Genomic DNA, 13,881 nt, shown 5'->3' with positions numbered 1-13,881 from the left:
GAATATTGAACATGTAAGAGCATAGCATGGCATACAAACAAACTGGTCATGGCAACAAGTGCTAACATAAGCTATCATATTGTATCAATAGAAAACTAAACCGATACAAAAACTGAGCTGAGAAAATTCTAAACTAATGCTAAAGCTATACTGAATTCACATAACTATTTGTGAGAGTTTGAAAACCATATATATAATAGATGAAAATACTAATCATGCTGTTGATGGGCCCGGCAACTGTACTTGCTGTGTGCGCATCCCTAACTAAACCCGGGGTTGCAAATTCTGAATCTGGTAGGGTTTACTAGGTTAGCTGAACCTAGGGACGACTATGGGAGTCCAACCCAAGGGATATCTAATCCAGTACAGTGCCACTGATAAAATAAAATATTGGTTATAGCTGAATTTTGTTGTTCTTGCTATTTCTAGGTTATCTGAACCCAGAGCTAGGTTATCTGAACCTAGAGGCGACTATGGGAGCCCACCCATTGGACCGTAGTCCCATATAAGTTATACTAAAGCTAAACATACTGAATGAATGCTTCTATCGCATTTATCTAAGCTAGTAAAATGCTTAAGTTGCATTTTAACCGTGCTAATAATTTAATCGAACACTTGGTATGCTCTAATTCGCATCCTTTGTGCCGAAAATCTACATACTACTAAACTGAAGCATAAAATTCACACGGAAGCTATTTATACTACAGGTGAGGGGTTTCTTACATCCTGCGCTAGATTTCCTTACGATCTGATCGCTAGATTTCCGGTGGAGACGATCTTCTCGACGATTTTCTCGCGTCCACGCGTTCTTCTTGCGGAGAGAAACATCCTCGTGTCGGAGTCGTCGCCGGAAGGTGCTCCTGGAACCCTTGAGACGGAACCCTAGCCCTTGGGGCTTGGTGCGCCGAGAGAAAGAAGAGGAGAAGGGGGCGGCGTGACTAGGGTGAGGAGAAGAGGTAAGTCACGGTAAAATTAAAACTCCTCACTTAATTCCCTATTTATATTAAGGAGTTAATTCACCCAACTCTAACTTAAATAAAATTGTTCCCCTTTCCTTTCAGCATGGCCCTGCTGGGTTCACTTGGTTACTAGAGTCCACTATAAGTCGTAGGACCCAATATGTCTCAGGTTCGATTCTCGCTTAAGCTATTTTACATTTCTATTCATTTTTGCTACTTCCGCTACTCTAACAATTCCATAAAAATATTCTAAAATTCCAGAAAAATCATAGAATATTTCTAAAATAATTTTGAGAATTTTTGGGTGTTACATCTTAGACAAGACTTTGGAACCCAATATAGGTTCCAGCCAACTGAATTAATTAAGAACTTTTTGGGGACATATTTCTTTGAAATATTTTTAATTTATCCCTTGTGATATCTAAAATACTAATTTAGACTGTTAAATTTTCTATAACTTGTATTAGATGAGCATGCATGGTTTTTTAAATATCTACTTGTATTTTCAAATTATCATTTTCTAATTTTAATTTATCATTTTCTACTTCTAATCTTTTAAGATCTTCCAACAGACAAGATTTATCTAAAGTTAATTTTATCTTTTTATTTTCTTATTCTAGCATGCAGTAATCTTTAGTTAATAATTTAACAAATTTAAACATTTGGTCAGATGGTAGAAATTGTACCTGACTTACCTTGTCAATTTCTGATCCTCCCCCTATAGAGCTATTTTCCTCCGACATTGCTCCCCCTTCATCGATGCTCATTGAGGAAGGGTTGACTGTGTCCTTTGGAAGGAATTCAGCTATAAGGGTTGTCCCGGTAATTTCTTCGGTCTCGGATTCTTCTGACGATGACTTAGTGTCCATCAAGGAGTCGGATTCGGCTTCAATCGATTCTTCTTGGAGCTTCAAGAACTTTTCCTAGAGTTCTTTTGTACTTTGGTACTTGTTGATTTTGTCGAGATCCTCCACCAGTAGTACACTTATGAGATGGTATTCAGCCTTACCGTTTGACATGAAATCGTCGCGCTACTTTTTGGTCCATATGTGTTTTTCAATTTCTTCTCCGTTCGCATTCTTTGGTGCTTCATAACCATATTTCATTATTAGTAAAATACTGAAATCTGTTTTAAGAAATACCTCCATTTGTCGCTTCTAAAATGTGAACTCCCCCTCGAACGTTGGTGGATAGATGTTAGCTCCGGACATCTCGTTGCTTCAGTCGGTGGTTAGTCCTTCTGAGGTATCCTAGCTCTGATACCACTTGTGTTAGGGTCGAAATGTGCTAGAGGGGGTGAATAACTCGTCGTGCGCTCATCGTCTTGCTTCTTGGTGATGATAGGCAGCGGAAAATACAAGAAACAAAAATACAATGCTAACACGAAGGATTTACTTGGTATCCACCTCAATAAGAGGTGACTAATCCAAGGATCCACACACGACACACACTCTCCACTATAAAAATACTCCTTTACGGTAACTACCGAAGGCGGCGAAGCCTTGTACAAACTCACACAATAAATACAACTCACACAAGAAGAAAATATAAAATATGCAAATAAAAACTCCTTCTTCTTGCTTACTTGTTCCTTGTTGTTGCCTCTTGAACCTTAGTAGTGTACCTACACTTGTCTCCAAGAGCCTTTAAGATTTGGTTGTGAGAGTGAAGAAAGTGTTGTGAAGATCGGAGAAGAATCGCAATTGTAGCCGTGTAAGCCGTGCAAAGAAGAACGCTCGCCAACGGATATAATCTGCGCCAACGGTTGGATCCCAATCGATTGAATTGCTCTCAATCGATTGGGGAGGCTTTGGATCGATCGATTGATCAATTTAGAGCGCCTCTGTGCTCTCTGGAACTCGTTTTAATCGATTACTCGATTGATTCACTAACCCTCGCGTGATTCCAGTCTCTCAATCGATCGCTCGATCGATTGGAGGCTCCCAATCGATCGGGTGATCGATTGGGAGTGCTTCTGTGCGATAGCGACGCTCCCCCAATCGATCAGTGGATTGATTGGGAGAAGTTTTAGTCACGGCACCTCACCCAATCAATCAACCGATCGATTGGGCATGAGTCAATTGATCAGTTGATCGATTTGGCTCATTAGTGACTTGTCAAATCAAGTCCAAAGTCCCTAAAACTAACATCTGGTCAATCATGACCTGTTGGGACATCATGCCTAACATCCAGTCACCCTCGACCTGCTAGGACTTCCGCACCAAGTGTCTGGTCAATCCCTTTGACCCACTTGGACTTTTCTCCTCGTGTCAAGTATCCGGTCAACCCTTTGACCTACTTAGACTTCTCAATACCAGGTGTCCGGTCAACCTTGACCCACCTGAATTTCCACGTGTCTGACTTCACTCACCAGGACTTCCCTTCTGCCTAGCTTCACTCACTAGGACTTCCCATCTGCCTGGCTTCACTAACCAGGACTTTCACCTAACTTCACTCACTAGGGTTTCCCATCTGCCTGGCTTCACTCACCAAGACTTTTCCTCTGCCTAGCTTCACTCACTAGGTCTTTCACCTGGTTTCACTCACTAGGATTTTTCAACTGCCTTGCTTCACTCACCAGGACTTCTCAGTCAAGTATGTAGTCAGTCTTGACCTACTTGACTCTTCTTCACATCTAACTGGTCAACCTTGATCAGAGGAGAATTGTACCAACAATCTCCCTAAATGAACGATTGCCCCTACAATCTCCATGTATTGTCAGTCTCTATGTATTGTCAAACATCGAAACCCAAACATTAAGACTCAAACTTGAGCCATCTCAAGCTTAGTCAACCAGGTCAACCTTGACCTAGGGAATATTACACCAACAACTTGTTGGGACCGTTGGTGGCCAACTAGAAGGGGGTTGAATAGCCCTGCACAAAATCAAAACACAGCCCTTCTTGGACTTTTAAAGTAACACTTGCATAAATTAAATAAAGAACGAACCTGAAAAGATGAGGCTCACAAACTTGACTTGGTTACAATCGGGGAGGTTGTAAATCCAAGGAATGAATTACACTAAGTATCTCCTTCAGGCGGAGAAGCCTCTTACAGCAATGAAAGTAGAGAAAAGATAAGCTAAACTAAAAATAGAAGTGCACAAGTGTTGTATTGCTAATTGCTTAATCTATCTAGCTTCTTGGATCAAGGTTATATTTATAGCCTTGGTCGGGGTGCCTAGAGGGTTCTAGGCGCCTAGAAGGGAGATAAAGTTTTATCCCCTTCGCAACGGATCATGGTTAAACACAATCTAGTCAAAATCAGGTTCCAAGCGCCTGTAATCGCTCCGGGCACCGTGACTGGTCCGAGCGCTCGGATTGGGTCGGGCCCTCTGCTTCGGTGCTGCTTGCCTCGGTCCGGGTCTTCCGCTCTAGCTCCGCTTGCTTGGGTTATTTCAGCCAACCAAAATAAGGCTCACTTGAACCCAATTTTGGCCTTCTCGAGCAACCTTTCGCTCTAGCTTCTCATCCCTCGGAAACGCCATATGCTTCCTTCTCGTCCGCCCGCGTACTCTTCCGCAGCACCTCATCCCTCGGACGCATCGAGCCTGTCGACTATCTCCCGTGTCATCCTTCTCACTAGCTGTGTCTTTTGCTCACTTGACTTCTTGTGTTCCTAAGCTCCTACACACTTAGACACAAGGTTAAACACCAAAGGACCTAACTTAACTTGTTGTCCACATCAAAACAACCTTGGGGTTCCAATACCCACCTGGATTTCCACATGTCTGACTTCACTCACCAGGACTTCCACCTACCTTCACTCACTAGGATTTCCCATCTATCTAGCTTCACTCGCTAAGACTTTCACATATGTCTACCTTCACTCATTAGGACTTTCACCTAACTTTACTCACTAGAATTTCCCACCAAGTGTCTGGTCAACACTGACCCACTTAGATTTTTATCTTCTGTCAACCTTCTTGTTGGACTTCCCTTGCCTAACCTCCAATTTGGACTTCCCAGTCAAGTATTCAGTCAACCTTGACTTACTTAACTCTTCTTCATATTAAACTGATCGACCTTGACCAATCTATCCAAACGGACGATTGCTCCTGCAATCTCCATACATTGTCAAAACAATCTTCACATATATTGTCAAACATCAAAATTCACACATTACAACTCAAGCTTAAGCAATTCAAGTTTAGTCAACCTGGTCAACTTTAACCTAAGGAAATTGCACCGACATATTCATCCATCACTCACTAATTTCCACGTATTATAAAGAAGGAATCAGAGGAACCGTCTTTGACATTTCCCTATTTAATTATTGCCATGTAAACTTTGTCCATGATGAATCAGCCATAGCTGATCCTAAGCCTGGATAAAGGAGGAGGATTGCGTTAGGTTGCCAGCAAATGTTAAAACTATGACAAATGTTCAATGAATTGATCTATTAAACTATTGTGATAATGCTAGGTTGTTCACTGGAAGTAACGTGTTGCAGGGTCTAATTGTAACACCTTAACAAGGACTGCTACATCTCTAGAACACATGTGTCGTGCTAAATATTCAAGAGTTTACGTAGTACTGTCCGACTATAATATATCGGCAAGGACCACTACATCTCCATGAGAACTTGGGTGTAGTGTTAAATAGGCAAGAGTTCTCACATCATAGGTTGGATAAGAATAAATAGGATAGGAAAACTAATAATCTAAGATTTGAAATATGGAATATATGAACTCTCGCTGTAAATCAATGGAGATAGTAGATATGATGATTAGGAGAAAAAAATAATATTTCATGTGTACAAGAGATAAAATGGGTAGGCGAGAAGGTAAAAATGATAGAGAACTCGGATTTTAAGTTATGATACATAGGAAAGAGTAAAGCAAGAAATAGAATGAGTATTGTTGTAGATAGTTTGTTAAATAATAGAATTATAGGAGTAGTTAGAATAAAGGATAGAATTATATAGCCTTTAAAATAATAATGACGAAAGAAACTATGAACATATTAGCGTATATGCACCATAAGTAGGATTAGAAGAAGCTATCAAATTAAAGTTTTAGGATGATTTAGATGAGAATATTACCCGACGAACCTCCCCAAAATTACTCTGCAACCTTTAAGTAATATTACCCTGCCGACTTTGATAATATTGTCCTATAAACCTCCCCAAAATTTCTCTACAACCTTTAAGTAATCTTGCCCTGCAGGCTTTGAGAATATTGTCCGGTGAACCTCTCTAAAATTACTCTATGACCTTTAAGTAATATTGCCCTACAAGCTTTGACAATATTGTCTGGTGAACCTCCCCAAAATTACTCTACGACCTTTAAGTAGTATTATTCAGCGGTTCTTCGTAAGAACGCTCAATCATATTCCTCCAACCCCCAAAGAAGGAGATTCCCCTATATTGCTCAGGAGAATCTATTACATCCTCTACAATAAATCCGGTTACCATCACTAATCTATAAAAAAGAAAAAAAACAACTAAAATATGGTAGAAGAAAATATATATGTCTCAATTGATCCTAGTGAAAAGCTTCATCCTCGGTAGGATTTTAGATGTTGTCAGCGTTTTGGAGTTTTTTTAGAATGCTTGGAATTTTGGAGTACTTTTTCTATGTCGGGAATTTTGGAGATGTCGAAACAATGATTTACACTAAACAAAGTATGACATTTCAATTTTAAGGATGCTTTGCCTACCGGATGATTTGAGCGTTGACCCAAAAAAAAGAACAGAGTTGAGTTTCGCTCGATCGTTGCAATCGCAGCTAGTTGAGAGGAAGGTTGTGTTTCGCTAGTTAGGACTTCAGTGGTCGGAAGGTGAAGGTTGTTTGTCTTCATTGTGTTGCGGTGTTGTGCTATAGACCGTTAAAAATGTCGGTGTTGGAAATGGTGTGATGTTTATGTTCGGATTTTCTTATTTTCCTTTTTGATGAAGGAGGTGCATTGTTGTCGGCCATTGGTATTGATTCGGATGGACGTTGCAAGAAAAAATCGAACGTAGTTCAGATTTCTCTTTTGATTTGAATGGACACGACAATCACAAGGGATGATGCGAAGGGTAAAAAAGGAATCACATACCTGATTTGGTAATTTTCAAACTCACATACATAAATTCACACCCAACATAATTAATTAGAGAATCAATACCGCTAGGAAATAGATTTGATTGCTAGCTCATTTTAAAATAAACTATAATAATTTTTATTAATATTGTTTGCTAATAACAGGTAACATTTAAGGTCAGTCCTCGTACTTTTGAAATTGATGGAGTTCACCTATCATATCATTAGAGGTAAGGGTAAAAAAACTCCTTCCATCCTTTGATTACTTGACGGTCGACTATAAATTGATCTTATAATTTATTTCTATTCACATAATCTGAAGATGAATTATGAGGAGTGTTTAACATGAGTTTAATCACTTTTTGCTATAATTAGAAGTACTAAGTGTAGCAATTCCATGCAACAATCATAATATCTCCATGTTGTATTATGTGTTTAAATTTATGGCATGAATTTTGTTGGATTTAGCCCAAAAAGTATTATGTAAATAAGACTAGGGTTTGACTTATCCTTTTTGTTACAAAAGTAATTACGTTCATCCCAATCGTTCTTCACAATCCATTATTTCAATTAGTAAGAGGGATCATGGATTAAGAAATAAACCTAGAAGCTAAAATAGAGTATCATGAGCAATTGCAAGAATTGGATTCATTGATATTCCTTATATAGAAGATGCTATCACACATACAGTCATATTCAATTCTATGGAATTGTTTGATCATAAAAGAGATCTTTTATAATTTCACACGTAAGGGGCTATTTCTTGATTTTATCCGATCATTAATTACTTGATTATTTTTAGATAATAGTAGATGGAAATCGTGCTTGTAGGGAGTCTTATTGAAACCAAAAATAAAATAAAATATAGGACTAGACAAGTCTGCCATCCACGCTAGAATAAATGGAGTTACATGAAAAAAACCTAAAACTCAGGAGATCCTCTAAGCATAAAAGACATAGGGTTAAAAGAGAGCAAAAAAAGGATTTTTCATGTATAATTTTGTATAATCTCAAATATTACATAGACCAAATAATACAATGTGATCTACAGCAGGGCAGTCCTGGGTGTTGGGAGTTACACTTGGGAGATGAAAGGGTTCGTCCCTTTCGCTACTGCAAATGCATGTGTGCTGCAAACGCCAAGGAGACGAAGGGGTGTTCTTTCCCCTTCGTCTTCCTCAGCCTTCATATAAAAGGAGCATCCAAGTGGAGATCAAATGGAGTAGCTGAGCAGAAGCTTCACGAAGGTGATCAGAAAGCAATCGTGATTAGAGGTGTGCGAGCAAAGGGAGAGCATACAGAGGCTGGGATTTGGCTCGTGAACCTTGAAGCGCTTTCCGGCAGCTCCATGATCGTGCTTCCGACAACGGCAATCTCTTCATCGACCGGCGTCTTCTGTTGCGATTCTTCGGGAGATCACTGTGAGTGATTATGTTTTACTTCATTTTAGTTTTCATGCTCTCAAAATTACTAACAATAGTATCAGAGCATGCATGGTTTTGAAAGCATGGAAATCGACGTGAAAAAGCTCGTGTTTTTCTTCTGCTGTCGCGAAGAAGAAGATGAACAGTAACACTGTTCATCAATTGAATCGATTCAATTCAATTGAATCGATTGAAATTTCATTTCAATCAATCTAAAATCGTGAACAGTGTCGCTTTTGACGAAGCACAGTGTTGAATTGATTCAACACTGTGCATGGATCGATTAAAAAGCACAATATCTATGCTGAATCGATTGAGAAGAAAAAAACGAAGTGCACAGTAATTTTTTTTGGAAGTACAGTAAATAAATAAAAAACGCATGCACTTGAATCGATTAAGATTAGGCATGAATCGATTCAAGAGTGAAAAACAGTATTTTTTTCGAAGCACAGTAAATCATGCAAGAAAAAAAAAACGTGAACAGTTTGAAAATTTAATTAATGATAAATTTTTTTTTTGCATGAAACGTGAACTTTTGGTGTTCAAATTTAATTAAATATATTTATTAATTAATTAAATACATACTTAAATGTATTATTAATTAATAAATAAATATTTAATTAATTTATAGTTCAATTTGCTGAGAATAGAACCAGACCAACTTATCCGATCAAACCCAATCTGATTTAAATTATTAATTGATTTAAGTAGACCAGTTTGATTCAATGATACCTAAAGCTGGTTCAAATTATTTGTTGGTTTAACCATCTTGGTTTATTATTGGACTAATTAAGGTGATCTTGATTACAGAAGTTGGGTTGATCAAATATGACCGGATTAGTTCTAGTGTGTCAGATTTAATCATAAAATTAGATTTGTTTTAATGGGTATGACGAATCAAACGAACTTGAGTTTGGTTAATAAGTCTGAGATTGACTCAAATGAGCTTAAACAATAATAGAACATAGGTCCAATTAGATTAGTTCTAATGAGGTCAATAGACTAAACTTAAGATCCGGATTCCTGATCAACCGATCCTATGTGTTAGTCACATGAGACTCCCAAAATAAGGAAATTCGTTTTTCTTAATTGTTTGTGTATTCTGTATATTTTGTTCTATATGTGGGAATTGAATTAGACCAGTTTTTGTTACTGGTCTGTCGGTTTTGTATTGACATCATGATTTTCAATTCCAGATATACACGATGACTGGTCGCTATGGATGACAACATGAGCTATGGGAGGAGATCAAGAAGCTGGAATATGACCCAGATCACGGATTCGATAGGCTTATTGGTCGGCTCGATTGGTTGTTTTGGAATCTCGAGCAAGAAGGGTATCCAGTTAAGGAAACAGAAAGAAGATGGTATCTGGTTTATTCATTATCGGAACATCTAAGGCAGATAGCATTCCAACTTTGGGATGAGTCTGATTGGCACATCTCATATTTAGAGATGTGCAGACAGTTACTTCATTTGGAATGAGTCCTGATGAATCTGAAGAGAATCCAGATCCCGAAGATATGGACCTCAAAGAATCTGAGGAGGATCCATAAATGGATTCTGAAGATTTAGAGGAGGATCCAAATCCCGAAGAATCTGAAGATGATCCGGAAATGAACCTCGAAGAATTTGAAGAGGATCTAGAGATGGATCCAGAAGAATCAGAGGAGGATCCTCAAGAATGTGTAGAAGATCCAGAGATGGATCCGATGGATATATCTAAGGCTGATCCACCCATCATAGAATCTTGGATGAACGGGATGCAATTACCCACTGCTCTAGCATTTATTCTAGTGGGAGTAGTGCTAGCTTATCTAGTTTACTAGTGTTCTGTTTACTATCGTTATGTACGAACAGTGTTAGCTCATCTGGTTTTTGAGTCATGTAATAATTTCTGTCATTTTGTACGAACAGAATTAAATAATGAAAAGTTAAATTATATGTTAACTAACTTGGAAATGATTAGTTCATTTCATGACATGATTAGTTCATGTGAATATGATTTGTTCATATATCCATATGATTAGTTCACATGAAAAATGATTAGTTCATTTTAATAATGATTCATTCATTAGATGGGATATGTGTAATATGATTGATCAGTGTTGATTAGATTAGAATATACAAATGATGAGTGGAAACAATGTTATCACTTGATTTTGTAAACTAACTCTAATTTACACTGAGTCAATAAATAGTTGCACATATATGAATTACACTGAAATGATAAATAATTTATTTATTTATGTAGATCATGGCAACTAAAAACATCATAGCTGAAATCAATAAGGGTGAGAAATTATATGGGGATAACTACAAAATATGACACCTCAAGATACAATACGTTCTTGAGGAACAAGAAGTTCTAGAGGAACAAGAAGTTCTAGAGGTTGTAAATCAAATCATGGAAGAATCGATTGATGGTTCTGCAGCACAGCACAGACGTGACCTTGATGCCTATAAGGCATGGAAAAGGAAGGACTCCATTGCCAAGGGCATATTGATTAGTTCAATGGTGGATGACCTGGTATTTGAATATGAGCAATTACCATCGGCTCATGCTGTCTGGGTAGCCCTTAGAGAGAAGTACAGTGGAGTCAGTCTGAGTAAGCTCTGTCAGCTAACTATCAAGTTTGATAGTTGTAAAAAGCGCTCGAATGTTACCATGTCCCAACATCTCAGGGAGATGGGTAACATGATTCGAGAGCTTAAGACTGCTGGTTATACGTTGACCGATAAACAACAGGTTCAGGTAGTTATCCATTCCCTTCCTGATTCTTGGGAAATGATGAAACAGAACCTGGCTCATAGTGAGAGTATCAAGACTTTCACTGATGTCTCACGCCATGTGGAACTTGAGGCGGAGAGGATTGAATTCGCAAGGATTTCGGGTCAAGCTTTTGTAGCTGAAGGTTCTGTTTCCAAGAATAAGAACAAGTGGTTTAAGAAAGGAAAGGGGAAAGGAAAGGAGGCTAATGTTGTTGCTGCGAAAAACCAAATCAAGAAGAAAGGAAAAAATATGGACAAAAACCTAAGAGCAGGTTGACTTGCTTTAACTGTGGCAAGAAGGGTCATTTTGCTCGGGATTATACTGAGCCTAAAAATGTAGATCCATTTTTGTCTTCTTTCCACGAGCAATATGTTGCAAGTACAGTGTTGTTAGCTGATTCATATCCTTTGTGGAATGTAGATTCAAGAGTAACAAACTGTTGGAACCCCAAGGTTGTTTTGGTGTGATCAACAAGTTAAGTTAGGTCCTGTGTTGTTTTAACCTTGTGTCTAAGTGTGCAGGAGCTTAGGAGCACAGGTAGTCGAGCGGAAGACGCAGCTAGTGAGAAGGAAAGCACGCGGTGCGTCCGAGGGACAAGGTGCTGCGGAAGAGTACACTGGCGGACGAGAAGGAAGCGTAAGGTGGTTCCAAGGGATGAAAGCCGGAGTGGAAGATTGCTCGGGGAGCAAGAGATGCAACTAGCGAGAAGGTCGGCACGAGGTGCGACCAAGGGACGAAGACTGTGGATGAGTACGCTGGTGGACGAGAAGGAAACACGCGGCGATTCCGAGGGACGAGAAATCGGAGGGAAGCCTGCTCGAGAAGACCGGAAGTTGGGTTCGGGTGAGCCCTTTTCTGGATGGCAGAGATCACCCAAGTGAGCGGATCCGGAGTAGAAGACCCGGACCGAGGCGGACCGAACCGGAGCAAAGGTCCCGACGGAGAAAAGTCAACATCTGTTGACTTGGGGGGTCCGGGGCGCCCGGACCAGGATATTTGACCAGAACGTGTCTAACGCATTTTGAACGTTGGGGGATAAAGTTTTATCCCCCCAGGGTGCTCGGAACCCTTCGGGGCGCCCCGACCAAGGCTATAAATATAGTCTTGGTCCAGAAGCTTTAGAACGAACTCCAAGTAATTAATTTCAACGCTTGTGTACTCTAGAGTTGTAGTTGAGCTTCTATTTCTGTGCGTCAACATTGTAAGAGGCTTCTCCGCCTGAAGGAGTATTCTAGTACTTTCAACTTCCTTGGATTAACAACCACATTGGTTGTAACCAAGTAAATATCTTGTGCCTCGTTCTTTTTAATGTTTTTAATTTACTGGTTTGCTTTATTTATGCAAGTGTTAGCTTAAAGAGTTCGAGGAAGGGTTGTTTATTTTTGTGCTTATAGGGCTATCCAACAGCCCCCTCCTAGTCGGCCGCAACGGTCCTACAAGTGGTATCAGAGTAGAGACGCCTCAGAAGGACTAACCGTCGTCTGAAGCAACAAAATGATGGCCGGAGCTAGCGACTACCCACCAACATTCGAGGGGGAGTTTACTTTATGGAAGCCACAAATGGAGGTATATCTAAACTCTGATTCTGATATTTTTTCAATAATGAAATTTGGTTATGAAGAACCGAAGAACGCGTACGGAGAAGAAATCGATAAACGTCTTTGGACCCACAAGCAACGTGAGGAGTTTATGGCAAACGGGGCGAGCTAAATTTCACCTCTTAAGCACAATACCAAATAAAGATCTCGATAGAGTTGGCGAATACAAAAGTGCAAAAGAACTTTGGGAAAAGTTCTTGAAGATTCATGAAGAATCAGAAGAAGTCGAATCTGAGACTAAAGAAATTGTCGAAACAGCAATCATAGCAGAAGACCCACCTAAAGATGAAGAAAGCTCAACCGAGACAAGCATCGATGAAGGGGGAGAGTTTTCGGAAGAAAGTAATTCAACGGGGGGAGAACCAACGGCCGACGAGGTAAGTAAGGTATGGCCTCTACCCTCTGAATAACTGGTTCAATTAATCAAAAAATTCCCTAAAGATATTTGTGAATTAAAAATTGAATCATCGAAAGAGTTTTTCGGATTAGAAAATCAACTGCCAAACACTTCTTGCAAATTAAGAATATTATCGAAAGAATTTTTCGAATTACAAAATGTTTTGACGAAAGATTCTTGCGAATTATAAATTATTTTGTCAAAAGAATTTTGCAAATCAGAAATATTACCAAAAGATTCTTGTAAGCTACAAAATATTTTGTCGAATGAATCTTGCAAATTAGAAAAATTGTCAAATGAATTTTTATCAATTATTTTGTCAATACAATTTCTTGCATGTTTAATATTTATTGCTTTAAAGTTGAAAGAAATAGTCTGTCGATTAAAGTATCTCGACAAACTATTAACAGATATTAACATGATACAATTCTTCGCATGTTCAAATTTTCTTACTTCAAATTTGAGAAATTGTAATAAGTTAAAATGGAAATTTAAAACTTTTTGATAAAAGAAAAAAATAAAATTAAATTAAAAATAAATGCATAGAAATTTTTTTAATTATTTCTACATGTTCCAAAAAAAAATTTATGCATAAAGTTTTCTACTGAGAAAACTCTTAATTTTCATGACGAAAACTTAGAAATTTTCCAAAAGTTATTTTTAACTTAGAAATTTTCTCTGATATCTTGAGATTGCTTTTGTGAAA

This window comes from Zingiber officinale, chromosome 5B (assembly GCF_018446385.1).
Source record: "Zingiber officinale cultivar Zhangliang chromosome 5B, Zo_v1.1, whole genome shotgun sequence".
Taxonomy (NCBI): domain Eukaryota; kingdom Viridiplantae; phylum Streptophyta; class Magnoliopsida; order Zingiberales; family Zingiberaceae; genus Zingiber; species Zingiber officinale.
This window is presented reverse-complemented; position numbering follows the sequence as displayed.